This window comes from Lycium ferocissimum, chromosome 10 (genome assembly GCF_029784015.1).
Source record: "Lycium ferocissimum isolate CSIRO_LF1 chromosome 10, AGI_CSIRO_Lferr_CH_V1, whole genome shotgun sequence".
NCBI lineage: Eukaryota > Viridiplantae > Streptophyta > Magnoliopsida > Solanales > Solanaceae > Lycium > Lycium ferocissimum.
In genome coordinates, this window is record NC_081351.1 from 52,304,549 (window position 1) to 52,313,940 (window position 9,392).

At 39.0% G+C, this 9,392-nt stretch overlaps 1 long non-coding RNA gene across 1 annotated transcript; it reads right to left on the minus strand.

Annotated features, from left to right (window-relative positions):
* Positions 1-4,774: 4,774 nt before the first annotated feature.
* Positions 4,775-8,284, minus strand: LOC132034260 (uncharacterized). Its single transcript, XR_009409011.1, has 2 exons — positions 5,966-8,284; positions 4,775-5,876 (listed from the first exon to the last, which is right to left on the minus strand). It is a non-coding gene; the product is annotated as an uncharacterized LOC132034260 (long non-coding RNA).
* Positions 8,285-9,392: the final 1,108 nt, after the last annotated feature.

Genomic DNA, 9,392 nt, shown 5'->3' on the forward strand with positions numbered 1-9,392 from the left:
CAACTTGCGTATTACATCGGGAAAAATATGGACCATAAAAACTGTCTGTATTTATGGACCGTATTTAGTCATGGCACAAAACAGAATGTCGAGGTTGATTTTTCCACTATATACGGCCCTAAGATAAGGACTGTATCTCAAAATATGGTCCGTTTTTATGGGCCTTATTTCACTAGCCTGCTCTGCATCCCTTCAGTAAAACGGCCATAACTTTTTGTACAGATGTCCGTTTGACCTCTATAATATACCGTTGGAAAGGTATTTCAAAGGGCTATAACTTTAGTCAAGAAAAGTTTTCCCAAATTCCCAATTAATAAAGGGTTTATAGTTGCTTGAAGTAAGCCCTTCTGCAAACTAACTTAAAATCATGCTCCGTAGAGTGGCTTTCGACTTTGCTTTGTCCAAAGACTCTTCTTATGAATTGATTAGATTTCAAAACACTTTCTATAATCCTCATATTAGTTCCATTATACCCCATCTTACGAGTTGAACTCTATCTCGAATGCACGAGGAGTTACAAGCAGTCAGCAGCAAAAGAAATGTTCACTATTGAATCACGAGAAAAGCTAGAGCATAAAAGGGAAGAATTGTCTTTAACAGATAAGAAAGGTATGGAAACTGAAGCAAAATAGCAATTACAACAAATCGGTTCGGTAGATACACAGATTGTGGGATTGCAAAAAGTGGAAGACGTAGGGCCAAATGTTGCAGAGCTTGAAGAAGTAGAAAATTATGGAGTGCCGAGGTCGTTCGTGGTTCAGAATAAATCAGACGCTACAAAATCCATCGTAGAGGAACTGGAACAAGTTATTCTTTTTTATCAATAGTCGAAAAGGATGGTATACCTAGGCACCGGGTTATTACCGAAGCTCAGGCTTAATTTTATTAAACTTCTTAAAGGTATTATCGATTGTTTTGCTTGGTCCCATTTAGACATGACAGGAATTTCGCCGGAAGTAATGACCTATAAACTCAGCTTGGATCCGTGGATTTATTCGGTAAAGTAGAAGAGGAGGCCTATAGCCAAATACAAGGACAGGTTTGTTAAAGAAGAGGTAACTAAAATACTAGACATAGGATCTATCAGGAAAGTAACTTATCCTGATTGGCTAGCCAATGTAATGGTTGTACCTAAAAAGGGAAATAAGTTAAGAATTTGAATAGACTTCAAATATTTAAATAAATCATATCCAAAGGATTCATTTCTTTTACCACACATTGATTGAATGATTGATACAACGGCAGCCATGACATGTTGAGTACTCTTGATACTTATTCCGGGTACAATCAAATAATGATGAACCCGGATGACGAAGAAAAAACCTTGTATATCTCTAAATATGGCACTTCCTGTTATAATGTTATGCCCTTAGGTTTAAAAAATGTTGGAGCTACTTATCAACATTTACTTAACCGTATGTTTGAAAATCAAATTGGTAAGACCATAAAAGTTTACATAGATGATATGTTGGTTAAATCTTTTTGTTTGAAGGACCATTTGAGTCACTTGCAGGAAACATTTGAGGTACTCAGAAGATTCAACATGAAATTGAATCCAAAAAAAAAAATGTGCTTTTGGTGTTTGCTCAGGAAAATTTCTGGGATTCTTAGTGTCGAACCGAGGGATTGAGGTCAACCCAGATAAAATAAAGGCCATAGAAGAAATTCCAGAGGTCTTAGAAGATGTAAAAGCATGCAAAGATTGACTAGAAGGTTGGCAGCTTAAAGCCGCTTTATTTCTCGATCTTCTGAAAAGAGTCATCAATTCTTCTCGCTATTAAAAAAGAAAAAGGATTTTGATTGGACACCTGAATGTCAACAAGCTTTAAGGGATTTGAAGAAGTATCTTTCAAGTGCACCCTTGTTATCTATACCATTGGCAGATGAACAACTTTTTTGTATTTGGCTATATCTAAGGTGGCGGTAAGTGCAATTTTAGTTCGTGAAGATAAAGGTACGAAATTTCCTATTTATTATGGTAGCAGAACCTTGGCAAGCGCTGAGATTAGGTATCCTTATCTGGAAAAATTGGCTTTAGCATTAATAACTGCCGCTGGGAAGTTCAGGCCTTATTTTCAATGCAATCCTATTTGTGTCGTGACGACCTATCTATTAAGGAATATATTGCATAAACCCGAACTCTCGGGTAGGTTAGAAAAGTGGGCTGTTGAAATTAATGGGTATGATAGAGAATATAGGCCTCAAACGACAATAAAATCCCAGGTGTTAGCTGATTTTGTAGTTGATTTCAGCCCCGGGATGATACCCGAGGTTGAAAAAGAATTTATGATTTCTTTTGGGCGTTACCCAGGGTATGAACCTTGTGTACGGATAGGGCAACCAATGTAAAAGGGTCTGGATTGGGTATAGTGCCAAAAACTCCCTCCGGGGATATAATTAGACAGGCAATTAAAACTGTGCAGTTAACTAATAATGAAGTCAAGTATGAGGTAATGATTGCAGGTTTGGAACCAGCTCGGAGCTTGGGGGCTGAGGTCATTGAGGCCAAAAGAGATTCTCTCTTGGTGTTCAATCAAGTCCATGGAATTTTTGACGTAAAAGACGACAGGATGCAGAAGTATTTGGATAAGGTTTAGATGGTGCCTCGCCGTTTTAAGGAGTGGACAATGGATCATGTGTCAAGAGAGCAAAATACAAAAGCCGATGCCCTTGCAAATTTGGGGTCATCGACTGACATTAAAGGAATCAGCTCAGGTAAAATGGTGCAGTTATTGAATTCAGTGTTGGATTCCAGTCATGATGAAGTATATTCTACCAGTTTAACTTGGGATTGACGAAACAAGTACATAGATTATCTTTTCGATGGAAAGCTACCGGATGACGCAAACGAATCCCGAGCACTAAGAACAAAGGCAGCTCGGTATTACATGGTAAATGGGCAGTTGTATAGAAGGTCTTTCTACGGTCCACTAGCCAGGTGCTTGGGACCGGGGGAGAAGGATTATGTAATGAGGGAGGTGCACGAAGGAATATGTGGAAATCATTCCAGTGCAGATGGAAATCATTCCGGTGAGGACTTATTGGTAAGAAAGTTGATTAAAGCAGGTTATTATTGGTCCCAAATGGAGGAAAACGCAAAAGCATTTGTCCAGAAGTGCAATAAATGCCAACATCACGCTCCGATAATCAATCAACCGGCAGAACTGCTGCATCCAGTGGTGTTGCCTTGGCCATTCATGAAGTGAGGGATGGACATTGTGGGGCCGTTACTCGCGACGCTCAATCAACTAAAGCTTTTGCTCATTATGACTGACTATTTTACTAATTAATAGGTGGAAGCAGGAGCTTACAAGAAGGTAAGAGAAAAAGAAGTTATTGATTTCATTTATAACCATATCATTTGTCGTTTTGGAATCCCGAAGGAGATTACTTGTGACAACAAGCCGCAGTTCATCGTCAGGAAAATAACATAATTTCAGTGGATTGAAGATCAAGCGGATTACCTCGACTCCTTACCATCCGAAAGCAAATGGTCAGGCTAAATCGACCGCTAAGACAATCGTGCAGAGTTTAAGGAAACGATTGGAATTAGCAAAGGGAAGATAGAGGGAGTTACTACCAGAAATATTATGGGCACACTGGACAACTATGAAGCTCAGCACGGGTGAAACTCTATTTTCATTAGTGTATGGGGTTGAGGCCTTGATCCTAGCAGAAATAGGGAAGCTGTCTTTAAGGTACACCCGCACTAATGAAGAAGAAAACAATGAATCCTTATTGGTCTAGTTGGATCTCCTGGAAGAACACAAGGAAATAGCTTTGCTCAGGATCGTTGCGCAAAAGCAAAGGATGGGTAAATATTATAATCGCCAAACCAAACTCAAATATTTCCAAATAGGAGATTTGGTCCTGCGGAAGGTAACTCTTAACATGAGAGACTTGAATGCCTTAGTCCAAATTGGGAGGGACCTTACCAGATAGTAAATATAACTGGGAAAGGTTCGTACCAGTTAGAAACGGAGGATGGGACTAAGTTGCCAAATAATTGGAAATTTAGTCACTTGAAGTGTTATTACCATTGACAGGTATGTTTCAATCCAATTCGTTTTGCTTAAATTAATGGATTCTTTAGGTACAACCGTGATGATACGAGATGGCGGAAATAACTAACTTAGAAATCCATTCAATAAATTCTGAAAACACGTGCTGCACTCTTTTTTCCCTAGACCGTTTTTTATTCCAACAAGGGTTTTTCAGCGAGGCTTTTAATGAGGCAACAATGTAAAGCATGTTAATCTTTTTTGGGAGCTTGGTTTAAAATATTGCATTGGAGACTGTCATAAGGAAGCTTTCACTATTCGAGCCCTCATTTTTCGCACTCAAACATTGAGGGGGATATTCCATACCATTGAGCAATTAGAAGAAAGGACGTAATATTCATAAAAGAGAGCGTGAATTTTTAGCATAAGGATACTTAAGACTGTTACCAAGAGTTGTTCTCATAGAGAGAATTCATAACTCCCGCAGGAACCTTGGCATCTTGGTACCCCTTTTTGTGTTTGTACAATTTTTTTTTTAATTGTACATTGTAACAGAAAAGTTCGAAAGTCAATAAAACACTAAGACTTTGCAAAAAATGAAAGCTTAATTACATCTCATATTTTTTTAGCATAAAAATTTTAAATGCCTGAAATGAATACGAGACCTCCTATTCACAAGCATATATAAATGCAAGGTCCTTGTTAATCGAATTTATTCGATAGAATTATTGCCCAATAGAGATAAAAGTCGGATGAAAAAAATACCCAACACAAATTGCAAACTAAAGGTTGAATTTAAAATTCCTTAACAATTCAGCAAAATTTAAATCAACATCAAGCACCGTCATAAAGGATCAAGGCTTGATAAAAACAAAATAAAAATATCTTAAAAAGGCCGATCAGGCCAAACCCAAACACCATTGTCTTAAAAGGTCGTTCAGGCCAAACCAAAAGATTATGAAAAACATGTTTAAATTTATTGGGATACACTCCTCTCATCACGGTTACTTGTGTCGGAGGTAACAAAGTTGGTCGGTGGTGGAGAAAGAGTCGGGCTTGAGGGGTCATCCTCTTCGGTCTCCGCACCTTCATCATCACTTCGGGCTCCTTCGCCATCAGAATCATCCGAGTTAAGGTAAAGAGCTGGAAGTAATGCTATAGAAGCTATTAGTTCGAGTCTACGGGCTTCTTTATTTCTTTCCTTAAGGTTATTAACTCGTTACTTGACTTGTTCAAGAGTATACCTTCGGACTTGCCAAGTGGTATACTCAGCATGAAGAATGACCCGGGACTCTTGAGCTTTAATAGTAGCACGAGCTTCATCCCGTTACAGCAAAGCCTCATCATGTTTGGCTTGGAGAACATTGATATGTTTGACCTGTTCATCCGTTCAGCTCGCAGCCTTCGAATCTCTAGAGATTGCTAATGGCTTTTATCTTTCCATAAAGAAAGTTGATGGCTATGCTCTTGTATTGCATTCCTTTCATCATCAACAGTGGAAAGCTCAGCATTTAGTCTCCGAACCTCAGCATCTAAGAAGGATTCATTCTGAACACTGCGATGTAAAGCCTTGTCTTGAGTGTCAAATTCAAATTGAAGCTTCGCGATATGTTCTTGGATCCTATTGGCCTACTGGCTGAAGGCTTCTTTTTCTTCCTTCATATGCTCAAGGTCTTGGTTGGCTTTCTGGAGGGATTCTTTCGCCTGTTCAAGATCAGATTTAAGGCCGAGAATGTCACCGGTCAGCTAAGAATCTCTTCTACTGAGCACAGACTTGTAGAATTCAATTTCACGATTTTGGTCTTCCAGGTTAGTAGTCAACCTGTCAAAGTCTTCAATACAGCGTTTCAAACCTTCACAAATAAGGATCTCGGCCTAAATAAAGGAAAAACGAGAAAAGTAAAAAATCAGGAGCCTGTATTAGAGGGTAAATCGATAAACGGATAAAATAGGAAGAATCTTACCTGGGAGGAAGCATGCATGCCTCAATAAAAAAAACTCCATGAAACACCATCCATTTTTTCCTCGTCCGACTTCGAGACCAAAGATTTCAGATAGTTAGCCACACCAACGGGCCTTGAAAGAAGATCTGTATCCTCAGGAACTGTAGTGGTGACAGTTTTAACTTGGTCCGAATTGACACTCGGAAGGGAAAAATGTCAACCAATCGAGACCGAGAAGAGCCATGATCCCTTAGTGCGTGAGCAGCAGCCCTGGGAGATAAAAGCCTTGCTGGGATGCTCGGTTCTAAAGACCTCGAAGACTCAACCTGGGGACTTCTGGCAAAAGGGTTCCCACCAATAAAAGTATCAGCTTCGAAAAAGAGATGATCAAGGTTTTCTCCATCAAAGTGTGGGAGGAGCACTGGACTAGCAAGATGAGTCTCCGGTGTAGGTCCTAACCTGACCGTCTTGGCCACTATGTTATCATCTTCAGTTTCCTCGTTGTCATCAACAATTACAGTGTCAGAAACGGAGGGAATTGTCAAGGTCGATATATTTCTGGTTTTGAGGGTAGCATTGGTTCCTGAAGAAGTCCCCTCCCTTGAATTCCTCTTTCTTTTAAGAGGAATGGAGGAGGTCAGAATGGAAGCATCGATTATAGGTTTCTTTGAAGACTCAAAGGGTTTTTTTTCTTCTTTGTCATCTTAACGGAGGCCGAACCTACTACCACAGTATTCTGGCAATTTACTGGGCAGAAGCTGCTGGGTCCAAAGTGATGTCCATCAAGACAACACGAGGTCAGACGGTCCTTTTGGCCAAACCAGAAGGAGGTATATTTAAAAGACAAGAGATTGCATTCGAAGGAGAAAAGGAGTTTAAAGGCACTTAAGCAAAAAATCTTGAGAGTATATAGAATTACTGTGACTTTTGGGTTTCCACAGGTCACGAGAAATCTCTTTCCACCTTCGGGACTCATGACATGAAACGTCAAGAAGCTCTTCACCTACTCAGGGAAGTGCAAATCGGTGGGAGGCTTGATTTTGTTAGCTTTGCAAGCATGAAAAAGAATAAGTAAGTGCAAAGTTGAAATGGGAGTTTAAAAAGGTAAGTACTTACGTGTTGGGTTCCATACTTCTGGTATGGGTATGTCTTCTTCTTCAACAATTTTTGCCATAGGAACGGCAACAAACCTTTCCATCTAGCCACGATCATTATCATCATCCAGGCTGGTGATAAGATAAGATTTCCCATGCTTTAATACAGTGATAATTCCACCCCAAAATGTTCTGGTGGTATAAACCCTCATGAAGTCATCCAGGGTAAAGGGTCATTTTGCTTTATTTGTTAAGAATCGGATGCAAGCTATTGCCCTCCAACAGACGGCCAATTTGGGTAGCATTTGCACGTTTCTATGATCACCGGATCAATTCTTAGGTACCTGGCCAAATGTAACGAGTATGTGTATACATTGGAAAAGCTTGGCCTAATTTTGGTGACATCGTTATCTGGGTCAAGAATAATGATTGTGGAGAGAGTTCTCCAGTTGCAGTCTTCTCGAACTGTTTTAAGAATGGCAGCAGTGATGGAGGAAGGATAGTTTTTGGCCATCTCACGTCTGTCACTTTGAGTATTCACCTTTTTAGGAGTAATTTTGTCATTGAAGTTGAATAAACTAGGGATGTACGAATAAGATTTTTCCTTGATAGAGCCCGGGGTTAACGCTGGTAGAGCCATCGCTCGCGGACTGTAGCAAAGAGGCAGATGATGAAGATGGAACAAAACTGGATGAAAGTCTGGTTCTGGACATATTTTTTATAATGGCAATTAAGAATTTTGGAAGACAAGAAATTAGTTGAAAGGCAAGATATATTTCAGAGAATGAAGAGAGGAATTCAAGGTATGTATAAAAAGAAAAGGCCAAACCCATCGGTGGCCCCTTACGGTCGTCAAGATCTTTCACTTAGACACCTCAACTACACCTTGTTTCATTTAGACACCTGAGGTGGACCCTTACTGTCTCATTTAAACACTTTTCGCTGACTTAAAAAGTTGTGTGGATTTCAAACCAAGCAGGACCGTGGAAAGGCCAAAAATCTTCTTTTTTTTTCTTTTTTTTTTAATTTCCTTCTCTTCTTCTTCTTCTTCATTCTTTTTTCTACCATCTTCCTACCATCATCGACATTACTGCCGCCACTATCACTACAGGAAAAAACAATCAGTTACATTTTTAATTCACCTCAATTTCTTACTTTTTCACCTAGTAAAAAGAAAAAAAAAAATCAAAGGAACTCATCGAAACACCATTAAAGGGTTCTTTAGAAAGTCTGAAGGTTTAAAATGGGTTACTTTATTTGATGAAATTTTGAAAAATTTAATTTTGGGGTTGTCTTCAAGTCTTCATGGGGAATCTTTAGCTGAAGTTATAACAATAACAAATTTGGAGTTTTCTTAAAATTTTGGATTAAAATCGTGGTTGGAACAAGAACACACATGAAAATGGTGAAGAACATTAAGAACATGATTTCAAAAAAATTCTTTTGTCAGTCATTGTGTTTTTTTTTTTTTTTTTTTGTGTGTGTGTGTGTGTGTGTGTTAATAATGCATAGGGTTTAGAAAATAGATTTTTTTAATCTTTTTTGAAATATTAGTTTTGGTTTAGAAAATAGATTTTTTTAATCTTTTTTGAAATATTAGTTTTACTCAAAATTTATTTTTTATATTTTTATAGGATTAAATGACACATGCCATAATTTAATTTGTCATTTTGCCATGTCATCGGCGAGTGTGTTACACACATTACATATTTGGCTAATTCAGTGAAAAGTGTCTAAATGACACAGTAAGGGTCCACCTAAGGTGTCTAAATGGAACAAGATTTAGTTGAGGTGTCTAAATAAAAGATCTTGACGACGTCGCCGATGGGTTTGGCCAAAAGAAAATTAAGGAAGGTTGGGGTTTTAACTGGTTACCTTTATTATGAGTCGATTCAAATTCAAACCGACCAGCGAAGCCAATTTAACGAAGACACGTGGACGGGCGTGTCAGAACTAAAGAGATTTATGTCATATCTGAGGGCAGAGGAAAAGTTTCCCGCCATAAGATTAGGATTACATCGGTGGCATTTCAAATCCACTCCCCGGTGTCACTTTCTTCCACTGGAGAGTGGGGGGGGGGGGGGGGGGGGATTAGTCGTATACATAACAAAGTACAGCTCGATACATGGCACTTTAGGAATGAAACACGTGGCGGTTGAAAGTGAAAGGTCGCTTAGACATTTCATTTGATCAGGATAAAGATTCCCGGATAAACCCGGGGCCAACCAACCAGGGCAATTGTCTCAAGTTATTAATGAGGGGTGAACGCTATGTGATCGGTCCGGGTTCGAAGCAAACGTTAAAAAACATTTATTTTCTATTATTACTCATTATTAGAATTTAATCACGGCTTA